Genomic DNA, 19,874 nt, shown 5'->3' with positions numbered 1-19,874 from the left:
CGTGATGCTGAGAAAAATTGAATGCAGGAGAAGGGGGCGACAGAGGATGAGACGGTTGGACGGCAACACGGACATGAGTCTGAGCAAGCCCCAGGAGCTGGTGATGGACAGGGAAGCCTGGTACGCTGCACTCCATGGGGTCGCAAAGTCGGACACGACTGAGCGACTGAACTGAACTCTCCAACTTTACAAAAGAGATATTCAGCCCCAAATTACCTAAATATGACCAGGGTTCTATTTCTCCACTTAGTAACTACTATAATAAAAAAGAAAGAAAAAAATCCCACTATAAAGATTCAAGGAAGGTTTACATCAGTAACTTAAAATTTCAAAGGTAACATTTGGTCTTTTATACATAATTTCAAATTCAAGCTGCATCACTTTGAATTTTAAAACACAGATAAACTGCAAGCTTTCTCCTAAAGTTTATGTAATTCTAAACACAAAAACAACCACTCACTACAAAAGACAAAGGTACACAAATTTACTTGTCTACTTATTAACTCTAACAGAAGCCTTACATCATACTTATAGACGAAACTATCCAGCACTTGAAATTCCTACCATCTCTTACTTAATTCAAGGGGAAAGTTACAGAAATTCACTACTTAAGTATTTTTAATATAACTGGTGCAAAAGTACCTAGATTCTAGATTTAATACAACAATACTACTAAGATGTTACAGGATCACATAAGTGTTTCCTAAATATTAACTTTATTGTCTCCTCCGCAATTTTCTTTAAAGGTCATACCTTAGTTTGCATGCCCCTAACTCCTCCCTTTTTACTGAGATGAACAACTGTGTACAAGCAGAACCAACTTTTACTTTCTTAATCTTATTCTGGATTCTTGGTTACTCTACCTAAAAGATTTTAATATCTGTATGAACACATGTTAAGAAACAGGTAACTTAAAATTTTAAATAAATTTTTTTCTTTGCTCTTAACTTGGAATTTAAATCTCTTCTTATAGAATTACTGGCCACACTCATTCATTTAACATAGCTACTGGACTCACATAATGTATGCATTACCGACTAGGGATATAGAAGCTAATGAAAACAAGGTCCCTGCTTGTGAAACTAAGAATCTGAGGTCAGATTAATTAATTAATTAATTCTATTAACACAGTGATAAACACTATAGTGGAAGCAAGCATAGGAAGACAGCTATGAGAACAAAAAGGAGAAACCCATCCTGTTGTCAGAATCTTCAGATCTGAAGGACTAGCAGGCCTTACTCTGATGAGAAATCTGGGTAGGTGCTGCACAATATGGGCAAGGAAATTGACAACTGTAAACGCCCAAAAGCAAGAGAAGAAAGTACAGATCTTTATGGTAATTAAAAACAGTTCAGTACACCTCATAATCAAGGTCCAGGAGACGCAGAGCACGAAGTCAAGCAAAATTCAGATCACAGAGGACTTTGTAGGCCACAGTAAAGAACTCAGATGAGGCATCATATTGAAAACTTATGAAGTGTATTAAAGGATTTTAAGCAGAAAACTGCACTATCACATTAATTCACAAGTCAAGTCACATTCATATTTTAGAAAATTACAACTAACAAGAATATTGAGGAGATACTGGTAGCAATTTCAAGATCTGTTGCAGTAGCCCAGGGAAGAAATTAGGACCTGAACCATGACAGAAGTAGCAAGGATTAAGAGAAATTAAATTAGAACACTACTGTTCATTACGGTAGCCACTAGCTCCATGTGGCTATGGATCACTTGAAATTTAGCAAGTCTGAATTGGGATATGCTCTGGCTCCGTTGGTAAAGAATCCACCTGCAATGCAGGAGACCTGGGTTCAATCCCTGGGTTGGGAAGATCCCCTGGAGACGGGAACGGCTATCTACTCCGATATTCTGGCCTAGAGAATTCCACGGACTGTATAGTCCACGAAGTTGCAAAGAGTTGGACACAACTGAGCCACTTTCACACACACACTAAGCATTAAAATACAAACCGTGTTTTTTTTAATATATACTTATTTATTTGATTGTGCTGGGTCTTAGTTGAAGCATGTGGGATCTAGTTCCCTGACCAGGGATCAAACCCCAGGACCCCTGCTCTGGGAGCATGGAGCCTTAGCCACTGGACCAGCAGGGAAGTTCCACAAATCAGGTTTTAAAGACTTATTATGAAAAAAAAAGAATGAAATGTCAATTTTTACACTGATTACATATTGAAATAAAATTTTAGCTATACTGGGCTATATAAAAATCTGATACTAAAATTAAATTCATTCTTTTCAACTTTTTAACATGCCTGCATGCAGTCACTTCAGTCATGTCCAACTCTGTGTGACCCTATGGACTATAGCCTGCCAGGGTCCTCTGTCTATGGGATTCTCTAGGCAAGAATACTGCAGTGGCTTGCCATTTACTTCTCCAGGGGATCTTCCCACCCCAGGGATCAAACCCACGTCTCCTGCACTGCAGACAGATTCTTTACCATCTGAGCCACTAGGGAAGCCTAGGCTACCAGAAAAGCTTAAATTACATATGTGACTTACATTAACTTCTAATGGACAATTCTGGATTAGATATTAACGAGCTGAAGTGACAAGTCTCTGTAACTTGCGGGGGGAACAGCAAGACATAAATTCTAAATTTATGAATTTAGACTGAGTTGGATTGATGGTGGTTCCAGTCACTAAAAGCAAAATTCACTTGAGTTTAAGGTGCTAAAAAATGGGCTTTAGGAAAACAAATATCTAGTAGGCAGCTATATATATAAAAGTTAGAAGTTCTAGAAATATCTAGGTTAGGCAGATACTAACATTTTAGGGCAGATATTAACATTTTAAGTCATCAACGTTTAAATGGTACGAAGGCCATGGGTTATGAATCCAAATACAGGATTCAAAGTAGGAAGCAGGCCACAACCAACAACAAAACCCCATCACTATCACCTACACAACCTAGAAAAAGGTGAAAAAAGAATGAGGAAAATAGTTTTTAGAAGCAGTTCAAGGAGGTCAACTGTAGTGGCCTCCTTTAAGAAGTGGTCAACTGTACCAAATGTTCTGGAGTGGTCAATACAGAGATAGAAAAGAATCTATTTAACATTATCAGGGACCATTGTAAGAGCAGTGGACAGATAAGGGAAAGAGAGATGGAGGCATAATGGAAATAAATAGTGAATAACTGCAGACAGTGAGCATAAACAAGTCAATTCTTTCTGAATGCTCATCTGCAAACAGAAGAGCAATAAAGTAGAATTTAGAGAACAACAAAGGGTTAAGGCAGGGTTTCGGGAATTAAAAAAAAAGATAGTTGCATGCTTAAATGCTGGGAGTTTGGGATCAGTAGATGCAAGTTATTACATATAGAATGGATAAACAAGGTCCTAGTATATAGCACAAAGAACTATGTTCAATACCCTGGGATAAACCACAATGGAAAGGAACATAAAAAAGAATGCATATGTGTATATAAATGAGTCACTTTGCTGTACAGCAGACATTAACACAACATTGTAAATCTACATTTCAACAAATAAACTTTTTAAAATAAAAATTAAAAAAAAAAAAAGCATTACCTAGACAAGTGGCTAAAGAAAGGAAGGTAAACTAGGATACAGATAACATTCTGGAGTTGAAAGGATTTTCTTTAAACATCAGAGAGAAAAATCATTTGCTAATCCCAAAGGGACTTACCAGGGAATTTTAAGAGACAAAGATTTGAATCAGCAACCATCAAAACAAAAAGAAGGGCTAGGAATACACAGCAGGCAGCCAAGCAATTCTGTCCACTAGTTTAGGATAAAATCTGTGATGGACAGGGAAGCCCGGCATGCTGCAGTCCATGGGGTCGCAAAGAACTGGACACAACTGAGTGACTGAACTGAACCATGTGATCTTTTACTCCAGTAGCAACCTGTAATTGAATGTAAGCCAAGACTGTTATTTGAAGCTGTTATTTCACAGAAGGTGCGCACAAAAACTACAAGGCATCAAGAGAGCTGACAAGTATGGCTGAAGTGAATCACTGAACAAAATGGAGAGGGTCAAGGATCCAAGGTACGAAGTAAGGAAATGAGACAGCTAAAACAATATGAAGTTATAGACAGAAAAAGCCATATACGTCTTCAGAGGTGGAAGAGAAGTTCCAGATGATGACCACACGGAGCCGTTAAAATGGTGGCTTAACAATGAAGTAAAGTGAAGTCGCTCAGTCGTGTCCGACTCTTTGCGACCCCATGGACTGTAGCCTACCAGGCTCCTCCATCCATGGAATTTTGCAGGCAAGAGTACTGGAGTGGATTGCCATCTCCTTCTCCAGGTTCAACAATAATCCCAGATAATGTGTAAGTAAATTACTGAACAAGTTTTACACATGGTCACTAAATACGCCCCAGAATGATAACAGGGCTTGGAGTAGAAAGAAAAACTGTTTGGTGCCATCTTTAACAAATAAAGAGAAAACAGGGATAAAGTATCTGACAAATTTAAGAAGGGTGAGAAAATACTGTTATTAAATAGCATAAGCTTTAAAGAAGCAGGGCTTTTTTTTAAAGGAAGAATGGTTTACAGTCTAGACAACCACTGACTGAAATATAAGATGAATATGTAATAAATATTCCAGTAGACACATGAAGAGTAAAAAGGTGAAATTAACATTATTTTATTTCACCCAAGTACATACAATATTCACATCTCAACGTGCAGTCAAGATAAAAAGTTATTATGATTCACTTTACATTATTAATTTTTCTACATGCTTTTGCTTTGTAATAATCTTTGAAATACAGCACACCTTATTTAGGACTAGCTACATTTCAAGTGCTCAAGAGCCACATGTTGGTAGTGATTACCCTACTAGATACAGAAAAAGAAATTTCATAGATATAGTACATTTTCATAACAAAAGATCTACTGGAAAGCAGTAAATTAAATGAACAGTAGTACCCAATAGTGTGTAAGGATGTGGGAAAATAGGCACTTTCACACATGACTGGTGGAATATAAATGAAACCACTTCCCTAAAGATCAACTTGGCCACATGCATCGAAAACAAGTCTTCATGCTCTCACACTCAATAAATTCCACTTCCACAAATTTATACCTTATAAATTTATAAGGTTTAGATAAAACAACATTCAACAAAGCACTGTTAAGGATAATGAAAAATCATAAAAACCAAAGTTTCAAAAACAAGTGAAACAAATAATATATTGTGTTACTCCCATGTGTTAAAACACCATGCAGCCACTAATACTTCTGGAAGAACAGACATGACAGATAGCAATATACTGAATGGAAAAACTATTATTAGACAGCTGGCACAGTAATATTTACTTTTAAAGCTTTCTTACGTGTACACTGGAAAACAAAAGGATGTACAGTGGAGTGATTAAAGAAATTACCAGAATAAAGACTTAAGAAAATTCTCTCCTTCATTAAAAGTGGTAAGAGGCAAAATTGTCAAAATCAATTTCTTCTGAACCCTGGAAATGAACAAAAGAGTTACAGCAATTCAAAGGAAACTTATTCAAGAAAAAGGGCTGGATGTCAGTAAAAACAGCAGTTCCTATTGCATTTTAACTTGCCCATTCGTATCTTCCCTCACCTGTTTTACAGTAGCCTTGAAAACCAACAGCATGCAATCATGGCAAAAATCAGCACCCAGTCAGCAACTGGAAGAGAATAGGCTCCTTCAAAGCTCCATTCCCAAAAAAGATTATTTGACCTGTCTGACTCCTTGCAAGACCCCACAACCAACCACTAGAATAACTAAAGACTTCAGTGACAAAACAAGACAAAGAAAACAGACTTTACAGAATTAGTTCCCCAAAAGTCACTAAACAACAAAAAAACAATAATAAACCCTGGGGTGGAGGAAAGAGGGGAGATGGAGAATTTAACCACAGTTGCCATGCTGTTTTGCTTAAAATGCCCAGTTTTCAACAAAAAATTATGATGCAAAAAAAAAAAAAAAAAAAAAAAACAAGAAAGTATAAAAGTATAACCCACATTCATGGGGGGAAAAAGCAATCAACAGAAGCTAACCCTGAGAAAACTCAGACATTAGGCAAAAACTTTAAATCTGCTATTTTGAATACATTTAAATAACTAAAGGAAATCATTTCTAAAAAACTAAAAGGAAGTATAAGAACTACATTCACCAATTAGAGATGATTAACAAACAGAAAGAAATTATTAAAAAGAACCAAATAAAAATCTTCAAGTTGAAAAGTAGAGGGCTACCTTGGTGGCTCAATGGTAAAGAATATGCCTGCCAATGCAGGGGACACTGGTTGGCTCCCTGGTCTGGGAAGATCCCACCTGCCACAAAGCAAATAAGCTGGTGTGTCAGAACTACTCAGTCTGTGCTTGAGACTAGGAACTGCAACGACAGCCCACGTGTGGCAACTACAGAAGCCAATGTGCCCTAGAGCCCATGCTCCACAATAAGAGAAGCCACCACAAGGAGAAACCTGCACACCACAGCAGGAGAAGGGCCCCACTCTCCGAAACTAGAGAAAAGCTCAAAGCAACGAAGACCCAGCACAAGCAAAAATAAAGAAAATTATTTTTAAAAAGTAGAATAACTGAAATGAAATTTCATTAGAGAGAAAGAGGTTCAAAAACTGATACGAGCTAGCAAAATAACATCGTCAAATAACATTTACCAGGCTAAGGAACAGAGATAATAAGAGAGGGAATAAAAAACTACACAGCCAGAAATTGTGGAACAAAATCAAGCATACCAACATACACATAATGGGAGTCCACAAGTGCTGGAAAAAAGGACAGAGGGAAAAAGACAAGGAGAGAAAGAAAGAGGCAAAACGTATGTTTGAAGAAACAATGGCAGAGAACATCCCAAATCTGAAGAAAAACATGTCAACACAATAAAAGCTCAGCAACTTCAAACAGAGAAAAAGCAGAGATCCACAGCTAGACTCATCACAATCAAATTGTCAAAAAATAGACAAAGAATCAGGAAAGCAGCAAGAGACTTAAATGACCTATATATATAGGTGACTCAATATGAATAATGACTAACATCTCATCAGAAACCACACAGGCCAGAAAGTAGATGGATGACATATTGAAGACGTTAAAACAAAAAGACTGTCAACCAAGAATTCAGTATCTACCAAAGGCATCTTTCAAAAATAAAGCTGAACTTAAGACATTCTCTGATAAGCAAAAACTGAAAATTCCTCACAATCAGATAAAAACACTACATAATAAGTAAACACAAAAGATAGCACAAATATAATTTTTATTTGCAACTCTCTTCTACCTGATTTAAAGGCACACTTTACACGGCAATTACCCTTATGGCAGAAAGTGAAGAGGAACTAAAGATCCTCTTGATGGGAGAAGGAAATGGCAACCCACTCCAGTACTCTTGCCTGGAAAATCCCATGGACCGAGGAGCCTAGTAGGCTACAGTCCATGGGATCACAAAGAGTCGGACACGACTGAGCAACTTCACTTCACTTCATGGCAAAATGTCTTGTGTGAAACATGTTTATCTTAATTTCCATGAAACAACATTCTGCAGTCTAATAAAACTTTTATCTACTGTACATAGAAAAAAAAAAAGATCCTCTTGATGAAAGTGAAAGAGGAGAGTGAAAAAGTTGGCTTAAAACTAAACATTTAGAAAACTAAGATCATGGCATCCGGTCCCATCACTTCATGGCAAATAGATGGGGAAATAATGGAAACAGTGAAAATAGTGGAAACATACTTTATTTTCTTGTGCTCCAAAATCACTGCAGATGGTGACTGCAGCCATGAAATTAAAAGATGCCTGCTCCTGGGAAGAAAAGCTAGACAGCGTATTAAAAAGCAGAGACATTACTTTGTTAACAAAGATCCACCTAGTCAAGGCTATGGTTTTTCCAGTATTCATGTATGGATGTGAGAGTTGGATCATAAAGAAAGCTGAGTGCAGAAGAATTGATGCTTTTGAACTGTGGTGTTGGAGAAGATTCTTGAGAGTCCCTTGGACTGCAAGGAGATCAAACCAGTCAATCCTAAAGGAAATCAGTCCTGAACAGTCATTAGAAGGACTGATGCTGAAGCTGAAGCTCCAATACTTTGGCCACCCGATGCAAAGAAATGACTCATTGGAAAAGACCGCAATGCAGGGGACAATGGAGGATGAGATGGTTGGACGGCACCACCAACTCGATGGACATGAGTTTGAGCAAGCTCTTGGAGTTGGTAATGGGACAGGGAAACCTGGCATGCTGCAGTCCATGGGGCTGCAGAGAGTCGGACACAACTGAGTGACTGAAAAAAAAATTTTTTTAACTGACTGAAATTACAAAGCAATAATTATTAAACTTTGTTTTGGGGTTTATAAACTAGAAAGAAGTAATTTGTATGACACTAGGAGCACGAAGGAGGTAAAAGGAAATGAAAGTACTCAGGAGCAAAACTACTGTATTTTACTGAAATTAAGCTGGTAAAAACCCAAATTATAATGTTGTAAGTTATTAAAGGTAATCTCCAGGGCAATAACTGAAAAGATAAATAACCTAACTAAAAATTGGGCACAGCACTTTAATAAACATTGCCCCACAGAAGATGGGCTTCCCTGGTGGCTCAGATGGTAAAGAATCTGCCTGCAATTTGGGAGACCAGGGTTAGATCCCCCAGTCATGAAGATCTCATGAAGAAGGGAACGTGAACCCACTCCAGTATTCTTGCTTAGAGAATCCCATGGACAGAGGAACATGGCAGGCTACAGTCCATGGAGTCACAGAGTCAGACACGACTGAGCAACTAACACTTTGACTTTTCCACAGAAGATATACAAATTGCCAACGGGCACATGTAAAGATGTTGAGCATCATTAGCCATTGTGTGCTTGCATGCTAAGTCACTTCAGTCACATTCAACTCTGCCACCCTATGGATTGTTGCCTCCCAAGCTCCTCTATCCATGGGATTCTTCAGGCAAGAATACTACATTGGCAGGCAGATTCTTTACCACTGAGCCACCAGGGAAGCCTTATTGTATAAATAATACATAATTTTGTTTATCCATTCATAATGTTTTCATATGGACTTATGCTTCCTCTTTTGGATATATATATGTAGGGATGTAATTGCTGCATCTTAGGGTAACTTTCTGAGGAACTGCCAAACTGTTTGCTGAAGCAGCTGTGACATTTAACATTCCCACCAGTAATGTGAGAGGTTTCAGTTTCTCCACATCCATGTTCACACTTGTTATTAGTCTGTCCCTTTAAACTATCATTGCCAGAGTGATAGTATCACTGTTGTTTTCACTTGCAATTCTCTAATGGCTAATGGGGCTTCCCAGGTGGTGCTGGTGGTAAAGAACCCACCTGCCAATGAAAGAGATGTTAAGAGACACTAGTTCAATCCCTGGGGCTGGAAGATCCCCTGGAGGAGGAAATGGCAACCCACTCCAGTATTCGTGCCTGGAAAATTCCACAGACACATCAGCCTGACAGGCTGCAGTCCTTAGGGTCTCAAAGAGTCAGACATGACTGAGCACACGTGCACATGCACACCTATGCAATAAAATATCATTTAATAATAAAAAGGTATGAAATACTGATGGATGCTACAATATGGTTGAACCTTAAAACATCATGGCAAGTGAAAGAAGCTAATTACAAAAAAATATTCTATGATTTCATTTATATGAAATGCTCAGAATAGGAAATTCTATAGAGATGGAAAGTAGATTAGCTGTTGTCAAGACCTGGGAATAGGAGGGAACGGGAGTAATTGTTAAGATACACAGTTTCACTTGGGGTTGATGAAAATGTCCTCAAATTAGACGTAACGATGGTTGCACAACTCTGTTAATACACTAAAAATAACAGAATTGTTCAATTTAAAGGGGTGAATTTTACAGCATGTGAATTGTATCTTAATAAAGCTGTCATAAAATCAAGTATGTAGTGTCCATAATACACTGCTTTTCATACGTTGGGTTGGATAAAAAGTTCATTTGCATTTTCTTGTAACAGCTTATAGAAAAACTCAGAAGAATTTTTTTGCCAACTCAATATAATTTTTATATCTGCTTTCCTATGTGTATCTTCTCATCTGTGTAAGATGATAGGAAGAAATTAAAAACTAAGCAAGAAACCATTAAGATTGGTCACCCAAACAGATGGGTGGTTAAATGGTAGAAAAGGAAAATGAGATGGGTAAAAGTGTAAAAGAGATAAGACATGGAAGGGACACTTCCAGACATACTGTTTTACAGAACTGAGATTAATACCACAGTAATGTTTTACCTAGAGTTGGACATCATGGAGTGTGAAGTCAAGTGGGTCTTAAGAACGTTATTACAAACAAAGCTAGTGGAGGTGACGGAATTCCAAAAGAGCTATTTAAAATCCTAAAAGATGATGCTGTTAAAGGACTACACTCAATATGTCAGCAAATTTGGAAAACTCAGCAGTGGCCAAAGGACTGGCAAAGCCAGTTTTCACTCCAATCCTAAAGAAAGGCAGTGCCAAAGAATGTCCAAACTACCATACAGTTCAGTTCAGTCGCTCAGTTGTGTCCAACTCTACAACCCCATGGACTGCAGCACACCACGCCTCCCTGTCCATCACCAACTCCCGGAGCTTACTCAAACTCATGTCCACAGAGTCAGTGATGCCATCCAACCGTCTCATCTTCTGTCATCCCTTTCTCCTCCTGCCTTCAATCATTCCCAGCATCAGGGTCATTACCACGAGTTAGTTCTTCACATCAAGTGGCCAAAGTATTGGAGCTTCAGCATCAGTCCTTCCAATGAACATTCAGGACTGATCTCCTTTAGGATGGACTGGCTGGATCTCCTTCAAGTCCAAGGGACTCTCAAGAGTCTTCTCCAACACCACAGTTCAAAAGCATCAATTCTCCGGCACTCAGCTTTCTTTACAGTCCAACTCTCACATTCATACATGACTACTGGAAAAACCATAGCTTTGACCAGACGGACCTTTGTTGGTAAAGTAATGTCTCTGCTCTTTAAGATACTGTCTAGGTTGGTCATAGCTTTTCTTCCAAAGAGCAAGAATCTTTTAATTTCATGGCTGCAATCATCATCTGCAGTGATTCTGGAGCCCCCCAAAAAATAGTCAGTCACTGTTTCCATTATTTCCCCATCTACTTGCCATGAAGTGATGGGACCGGATGCTATGATCTTAGTTTTCTGGAATGTTGAGTTTTAAGCCAACCTTTTCACTCTCCTCTTTCACTTTCATCAACAGGCTCTTTAGCTCTTCTTTGCTTTCTGCCATAAGGGTGGTGTCATCTGCATATCTGAGGTTATTGATATTTCTCCTGGCAATCTAGATTCTGGCCTGTGCTTCATCCAGCCCATCATTTCTCAAGATGTACTCTGCATATAAGTTAAATAAGCAGAGTGACAATATACAGCCTTGATGTATTCCTTTCCCAATTTGGAATCAGTCTGTTGTTCCATGTCCAGTTCTGACTGTTGCTTCTTGACCTGCATACAAATTTCTCAGGAGGCAGGTCACATGGTCTGGTATGCCCCTCTCTTTACAAATTTTCCACTTTGTAGATGTTTTTCTGGAACTCTCCTGCTTTTTCAATGATCCAACGGATGTTGGCAATTTGATCTCTGGTCCCTCTGCCTTTTCTAAAGCCAGCTTGAACATCTGGAATTTCACATGCACATATTGCTGAAGCCTGGCTTGGAGAATTTTGAGCATTACGTTGCTAGTGTGTGAGGTAAGTGCAATTGTGCAGTAGTTTGAGCAGTCTTTGGCAATGCCTTTCTTTGGGACTGGAATGAAAACTGATCTTTTCCAGTTCTGAGTCCCCTGCTGAATTTTCCAAATTTGCTGGCATATTGAGTGCAGAACTTTCACAGCATCATCTTTCAGGATTTGAAATAGCTCAACTGGAATTCCATCACCTCCACTAGCTTTGTTCAGAGTGATGCTTTAAGGCCCACTTGACTTCGTATTCCAGGATGTCTGGCTCTAGATGAGTGATCACACCATTGTGGTTATCTGGGTCATGAAGATCTTTTTTGTATAGTTCTTCTGTGTATTCCTGCCACCTCTTCTTAATATCTTCTGCTTCTGTTAGGTCCATACCATTTCTGTCCTTTATTGAGCCCATCTTTGCATGAAATGTTCCCTAGTATCTCTAACTTTCTTGAAGAGATCTCTAGTCTTTCCCATTCTGTTGTTTTCCTCTACTTCTGTCTTTCTATGTCCAGTTCTAACTATTGCAAGAACTACAAATACAACTCACTGCTGAACAACCATTAACAGGAAAATTTTGGATCCCACCAAAAAAAGATACCCAATGTCCAAGGGCAAAGGAGAAGCCCCAGCAAGACAGTAGGAGGGAGTACATCAAGGCTGTATATTGTCACCCTGCTTATTTAACTTATATGCAGAGTACATCATCTAAAATGCCTGGCTGGGTGAATCACAAGCTGGAATCAAGATTGCCGGGAGAAATATCAACAACCTCAGATATGCACATAATACCACTCTAATGACAGGAACCAAAGAGGAACTAAAGAGCCTCTTGATGAAGGTTAAAGAGGAGAGTGAAAATGCTAACTTAAAACTCAATATTCAAAAAATGAAGATCATCTGGTCCTATCACTTCTTGGCAAATGTGTGAGTGTTAAGTCACTTCAGTCATGTCTGACTCTTTGCAACCCCATGGACTGTAGTAGCCCCACCAGGCTCCTCTGTCCATGGGATTCTCCAGGCAAGAATACTGGAGTGGGTTACCATTTCCTTCTCCAGGGTATCTTCCTGACCCATGGATCGAACACTTGTCACTTATGTCTCCGGCACTGGCAGGCGAGTTCTTTACCAATAGCACCTCCTGGGAAGCCACAGATGGGGCAAAAGTGGAGTAACAGTGACAGACTTTATTTTCTTGGGCTCCAAAATCACTGCAGACAGTGACTGCAGCCATGAAATTAAAAGAGACTTGCTCCTTGGAAGTAAAGCTACAACAAACCTAGACAGTGTATTAAAAGGCAGAGACATAATACTTGGCCAACAAAGGTTCATACTATCAAAGCTATCGTTTTTCCATAGCTTTTCTCCATGTGTGGATGTGAGTGCTGGACCACAAAGAAGGCTGAGCATCTAAGAATTGATGCTTTCAAACTGTGGTGCTGGAGAAAACTCTTGAGAGTCTCTTGGACAGCAAGGAGACCAAACTAGTCACTTCTAAAAGAAATCAATCTTGAATGTTCATTGGATGGACTGAGGCTGAAGCTGAAGCTCCAATACTTTAGCCACATGATGCGAAGAGCTGATTACTGGAAAAGACCCTGATGCTGGGAAAGACTAAAGGCAAAAGGAGAAGGGGGCAGCAGAGGATGAGATAGATAGCCTCACCAACTCAACAGACATAAATTTGAGCAAACTCCCGGACACAGTGGAGTACAGAGAAGCCTGGTGAGCTACAGTTCATACGGTCACAAAGAGTCAGACATGAGCTAGCAACTGAACAACATTTCGTATATCCCAATGAAAAAAAGAACCAAAACCTGCCAGAATGTGAGAAGAACTCAAAATGGACTAGAAACAGTAACAAAACTATATTTCAAATGAGTAACATAAGAGCAATGAACAAAATGGGTAAGAACAGAATGGAACACTGGAAAACAGTATGCTGCCTATATAGTATGAGACTGAACTGTGGTGGTGGAGAAGACTCTTGAGTGTCCCTTGGACTGCAAGGAGATCCAACCAGTCCATCCTAAAGGAGATCAGTCCTGGGTATTCATTGGAAGGACTGATGCTGAAGCTGAAACTCCAATACTTTGGCCACCTCACATGAAGAGTTGACTAACTGGAAAAGACCCTGATGCTGGGAAGGATTGGGGGCAGGAGGAGAAGGGGACGACAGAGAATGAGATGGCTGGATGCCATCACCGACTCGATGGACATGTGTTTGGGTAAACTCCAGGAGTTGGTGATGGACAGGCAGGCCTGGTGTGCTGCAATTCATTGGGTCGCAAAGAGTTGGACACGACTGAGCAACTGAACTGAACTGAAATACCAAAAGAGATGTACACAATACTACACTCTAGGAAGTAAATATATTTATAATAGTAATTCTGAAATTACATTTACATGTATACCAGAACTGAACAAATAATAAATAAACTGTAGATGAGAGCCAAAATTTCCACTGTTTGAGAAAGTAGTTACAAATAAGGAACTGGTTTATCAGTATGAATTCATGGTTTTTAATATATATAAACAAATATATTTACACAAAGATAGGTATAGAAATACAGATGTGTGAATGTACACAAAAAATAAAATTCCTTAGATCTATTTGTTCAAAACACCTAGAAGCAGGAGCAACAAGCACTTTTAGAGCTGAGACCTTGGTTTCTAAACACTATTCTGAGATAAAAGGAACCTGAAAGACAAACCAGAAAATAAAGAAGTGCTCCAAAACAAATGATGAGGCATGCTGAAAGATGAATATGAGCTAACAGCAAAGAGCTCCCAACAGTCAGATTCAGGATAATCTGAGCAATAAACAATGACAAAATTAATATTCATGTGTCCTACCAGTATTAATAAATAACTGAATGAATGAATGTATGAGATAGAACAATTATTTCTTATAAAGGAATTCCATGGGTTCAATCCCTGGTCAGGGAACTAAGATTCTGCAAACCATGCAGAGCAGCCAAAAAAACCCCAGAAAATCACTACTAAGGCAAGCAATACAGTAATATTTGTGGCAAATAAGAATTATTGATAGTAAATAAAGATATGATGAGAAATAAGTTATTTGCATAGTTCAACAAAGAACTAGTATCTAAAATATACAACTTAATTAGACAATACAACTTAAAAATGGACCAAATATTTCAACAGACCATCAAAGATATATAGATGGCAAACAAGCACATGATAAGATCCTTAACATCATTACTCATTAGTAAAATAACAATTATAATCACAATGTTTTATCCACTAATTATTCCACTAGAATGGCTAAAATTAGTAAGAGGGGCCATCCCAGGAGTTAGTATGTGAAATTAGCAAACATTTTTACACACTCTTGATGAGAACATAAACGTTAACATTTATGTTGCAAAATGGTTTGGCAATTTCTTAAGAAGTTACATGTACACCTACCTACAACTTAGGCTAACTATTTACCCAAGAGAAGTGTAACCATGCACCACTATCAAAGTTTTTTAAGCTGACAAAGAAAAAAGCCAAAAAGAAGATACATACATATTTTAACATTGGTTATATTTTGCTAACTGGATTTGGGGGTAATTTACTTTTATACTCTTTCTATTTTCCAAAGTTATTATTAAGAAACCTGAAGCATTTACATTAAAAAAAAAATCACACAGAAAGAAAATGAAGTCATTTACAAGTTAGTGTGGGTTTTCTTCTTTATAAATCAGATCTTATTTTCCATTGCTGACATATTCATTAGACTGCAAAGGAGGAAATTATATGAGGTAATTCAGACAAGATTTCAATCATGATGTGAATAGGGGCAAGGCAGAGAAATAAAAACTGGAGGACCAATAAAATAAGATGGATTAATAGCTGATTAGTTGTATATCAACTTCAGCAAAATTATATACAGCAAGAATCCATTCTTAATTAAGCCCAGATGCTGGGAAAGATTGAAGGCAGGAGGAGAAGGCGACGACAGAGGATGAGATGGTTGGATGGCATCACCGTCTCAATGGAGACAAGTTTGAGTAAACTCCAGGAGTTGGTGATGGACAGGGAGGCCCGGGTGTGCTGCAGTCCATAGGGTTGCAAAAAGTCAGACATGACTGAGCAACTGAACTGAACATTATTTAATATTGTGATGAAAACAAAAGATACACTCTAAATATATACATGCTAAAAGCTGAAAAAGGTAATAAATACTTTATATGACACATTCAGAACCCAAATGAAATCTGCTATGGAAATATATGGATCCAAATTGTGTCCTTTTTCCCACCCTCAAACCACAATCTAAAAGAAAGTTTCAGTTAAGGACAAAACTATAAAATGGGACTGCAAATGAGGAGGAGGGACACATTTCACCCACTCAATTAAGTATGTCTAATTAAAAAAAAAAAAACAGTCCTGAAGAAGCAAGATAAAATAATGGCAGCACAAGGGGAAAAGGTAGAGACATCTGAGTTGACACTATACTCTATATCAGTATAAGAATTAAGGTTTCCCTAAAAGGTAACTTAACTTCAGGCCTCATTAACAGATTTATATAGCACGTAGAAGGTCACAAAAGATTGATTCAATCTGCAATTTTAAGATCACAAGATATTCATTTCATTTCCTGGTATTAGCAGGGATATATACCAAATGAAGTTCAAAGGGGAGTAAAAATGGCTGGAGGGATATGACTCCCTACCATATAAACGTTGCTAAAGGAAATGGAAAGACTAAAAGTCACAATAAAAGATAGTTGTCTCCAAACTACTAAGCAAAAATATTAAAAAGAGAAATCAGACTTATCTTTTTGGTCCTAGGGAATAAATGAGAATGTCAGAATGCAAATATCAAGACAGATATATATAAAAATAGGAAGAAAAAAATTAATAGTGACAGCTATTCAAAGATAAAATGTGTTATCTCAGTAGGCAGCTGAGTTTTTAACAGACTAAATCAGCTCTGTTTGTTAGAAATATAACACAAGTCATATATGTAATTTTAAATTTTCTAAAAGCCACATTTAAAAAAGTAAAAACAAACAAGTAAACACAATCAGATGGCATCACCGACTCAATGGACATGAGTCTGAGCAAACTCCAGGAGATAGTGAAGGACATGGAAGCCTGGTGTGCTGCAGTCCACAATGTCACCAAGAGTCAGACACAACTTAGCAACTGAACAACAACAAAAACTCCACTGTAGTAATATATTTTAACTCAATATATCCAAGACATTATTTCAACATGCAATCAACATAAAAATGAATTAGATATTTTATATTCTTTAAGTCTTTGCAAAATCCTCTGTGCATTTTACACTTATATCAAATGTCAATTCAGACTAGCAACATTTCAAGTGCTCAACAGCCGTATATGCTTGTGGCTACAATACTAGTCAGAGTTACAGTCACAGGCAGGCTGCAGGGGAAATTAAGAGTACCATTTGCATAATTAGGTTAAATGACAATACATCCAATCCCGAGATCTTGTGAAAATAGAAGGATGAAAAAACAAGTTTGAAGAACATAGGCAAAAGTTTTAAAGGATTAACTTTAGTTCATTTTAATCAGTCACTACCATACCTTGTGTACTCATGATATATATGCATTCTGTACGTAACACAGCAGTTTTATCAAAGAGTTCAAATTATTTCCAGCATATACCTCTCAAGTCAGCTTCTAAAAGATATTAAAGCCATTTCCTGCCAAAATACTGAATCCCATGACTCATAAAATGTTCAACTGATATTCATTTTAACATTACTTGCCTAATAAAAAGGTAGGTAGAAACAAAGTATTTATTATCTGATTTTAAAAAAAAATTTTCTATAGCTATTACACCACCATACACAGGAAAACAGAAATTCAATTCCTGTTACAGGCCAAACTGCATACACCCAAAATTCTTATAATGAAGCCCTAATCCCAATGTAATTGTATCTGGGAAACAGGGCCTTAAAGGGCGTAACTAAGGTTAAAGGAGGTCATTCGAGTAGGGCCCATCACGTGGAGCTGGTATCCTTACAAGAAGAGGAAGACACACTGGAGATAACCCTTTCTCCTCCACAGGTTACACAAAGGCCACGTGAGGACACAGACAGAAGGTGGCCATATGTAATCCAGGAAGACTCTTCACCAGAAACCAAATCTGCCGGCACCTTAATACTGGACTTCCAGCCTCCAGAACTGTGAGAAAACAAATGTCTGTTGTTTAAGCCACCTCATCTGTGGTTTTCTGTAATGGCAGTCCTAGCAGACTAATAAAGTTCCAAGAAAATACTAGTAAAAAAACTGTATTGCAAACTAAATTACATTACTGCTGAAATTATTAATTTATGATGATAAATGTTTCTGTATGTTTATAAATTTACTCTACAATAGAAGATTTGAAAAGCCTGCCTTGTTGAGCTACTGAAGCAGCCAAAGTAATTTGAAACCTCAAAACAGAAAATGCTAACTTTTTCCATAACCAAGGTCGGTTAATTTATTCCATTATAAAAATAATGGTTTCTCTTTCGGCCATCTTGGACCCTGTGGAGGCCCGCTGGGAACAGGACTTCTAAAACAACAAATACGTCTGGAAGGCTGTGGCCCAAGGCCATTTTTGCCGGCTTATAAGCAGGGTCTATGGAACCAAGAGGGAGTACACAGCTCTCCTGAAAATCGAAGGTGTATATGCTTGAGAAGAAACTGAATTCTATCTAGGCAAGAGACGTACTTACGCGTACAAAGCAAAGAACAACACGGTAACTCTTGGCAGAAAACCTAACAAAACCAGAGTAATCCAGGGAAAGACAACTCATGCTCATGTAAACAGTGGCATGGTTTGTGCCAAATTCCGAAGCAACCTTCTCACTAAGGCCACCGGACACAGACTCTGTGTGATGCTGTACCCTTTGAGGATTTAAACTTATTGAAAAGTAAATAAATAAAAGTATGGATTTGTTCTCTTGTGTTTTTGCTAAAACACACACACACAAACAGCATTCTACTCAAAAGCAGTACTATATGTAGTAATGCCAGAGATAGGGCTCAAAAAAGCATGCTACCCATCACAATACTGCAACTAACTACGCCACCCACCATATTTGTAATATTAACCATAAACAATAACTGAAAATACATTTTTACAAATTGACAATGCTGTTACCTACTAGGAGAGCAGTCTTAAAGGAGTTCAAGTTACGGAAAGGATCAAAGATGGGAAAAGCTTCCCAGAATCAGTAGTTTTGAGCTGGGCCTTCCTTAATGGATGGATGTGACTTCAAGATAGGTAAAAACAGCATAAGCAAAGAATACAAAACATGATTTGACCTAAATAGAAGGAAAAAGCCAAGCAAAGAGACCCTAAAATGACTACCCAAGTTTTTAATTAAAAAATATATAAGATAATCATAGGTCAGTAAGAGTCCCCCTTCACCTCAAGTTTTGCTTTTCAAGGTTTCAGCTACCAGCTGTCAACTGCGATCTGAAAATACTAAATGGAAAATTCCAGAAATAAGCAATTCATCAGTTTTAAATTGTGTGCTGTTCTGAATAGCATGATGAAATCTCACACCTTCCTGTGCTGTCCTGCTCTGTCCAGCCTGTGATGTGATTCATCCCTCTGTTCTGTATATCCTGCCCATTGGTCACTTAGACTTCTCAGTATAATCAGATCACCCGCTGTGATATTGCAATACTTGTGTTCAAGTAACCCTCACTTCATAATGTTACTTAATAATGGCGCCAAAGAATAAGAGTTGGAATTCTGGCAATTTACATATATGAAAGAGAAGCTATAAAGTACTTCCCATAAATGAAAAGGTGAAGGTCTTGATTTAATAAGGAAAAAGAAACTGTACCTTAGGTTGCTAAGATTCACTGTAAAAAGGAATCTTCTATCCATGAAATTGAGAAAAAGGAAAAAAAAATTATGCTACTTTTGCTGATAACACCTCAAACTGCAAAGTTACAGCCACAGTGCCTGATAAATGGAAAAGTCACAGTGCAAGACAAATGGAAAAGTCAGGATGGAAAAGGCATTAAATCTATGGGTGGAAGACACGAACATAAAACATGTTACAAATGATGGCAACAGGTCACACCAGAAAGCATGGACCCTGTATGACACCTTTAGCAAGCAAGGGATCCCCTAAAACAAGTGATACCAAGTCATTTACTCAAAAATGAAATGGTTACACAGACTCAAGAATAGATTTCAAC

The 19,874-nt window shown here is 38.0% G+C and overlaps 1 long non-coding RNA gene across 1 annotated transcript in view; it reads right to left on the bottom strand.

Moving 5' to 3' along the window:
- Positions 1 to 781: 781 nt before the first annotated feature.
- LOC139035290 (uncharacterized) overlaps positions 782 to 19,874 on the bottom strand; it is a 32,746-nt gene continuing 13,653 nt past the window's right edge. Inside the window, exon 2 of the long non-coding RNA XR_011487960.1 lies at positions 782 to 5,645. This is a non-coding gene — a long non-coding RNA (uncharacterized lncRNA). The remainder of the gene's footprint in view (positions 5,646 to 19,874) is intronic.

Source organism: Odocoileus virginianus, chromosome 1, assembly GCF_023699985.2.
Source record: "Odocoileus virginianus isolate 20LAN1187 ecotype Illinois chromosome 1, Ovbor_1.2, whole genome shotgun sequence".
Lineage (NCBI taxonomy): Eukaryota > Metazoa > Chordata > Mammalia > Artiodactyla > Cervidae > Odocoileus > Odocoileus virginianus.
Note: the sequence above shows the minus strand (reverse complement) of the source record. Positions and strands in the feature narration are given on the sequence as shown.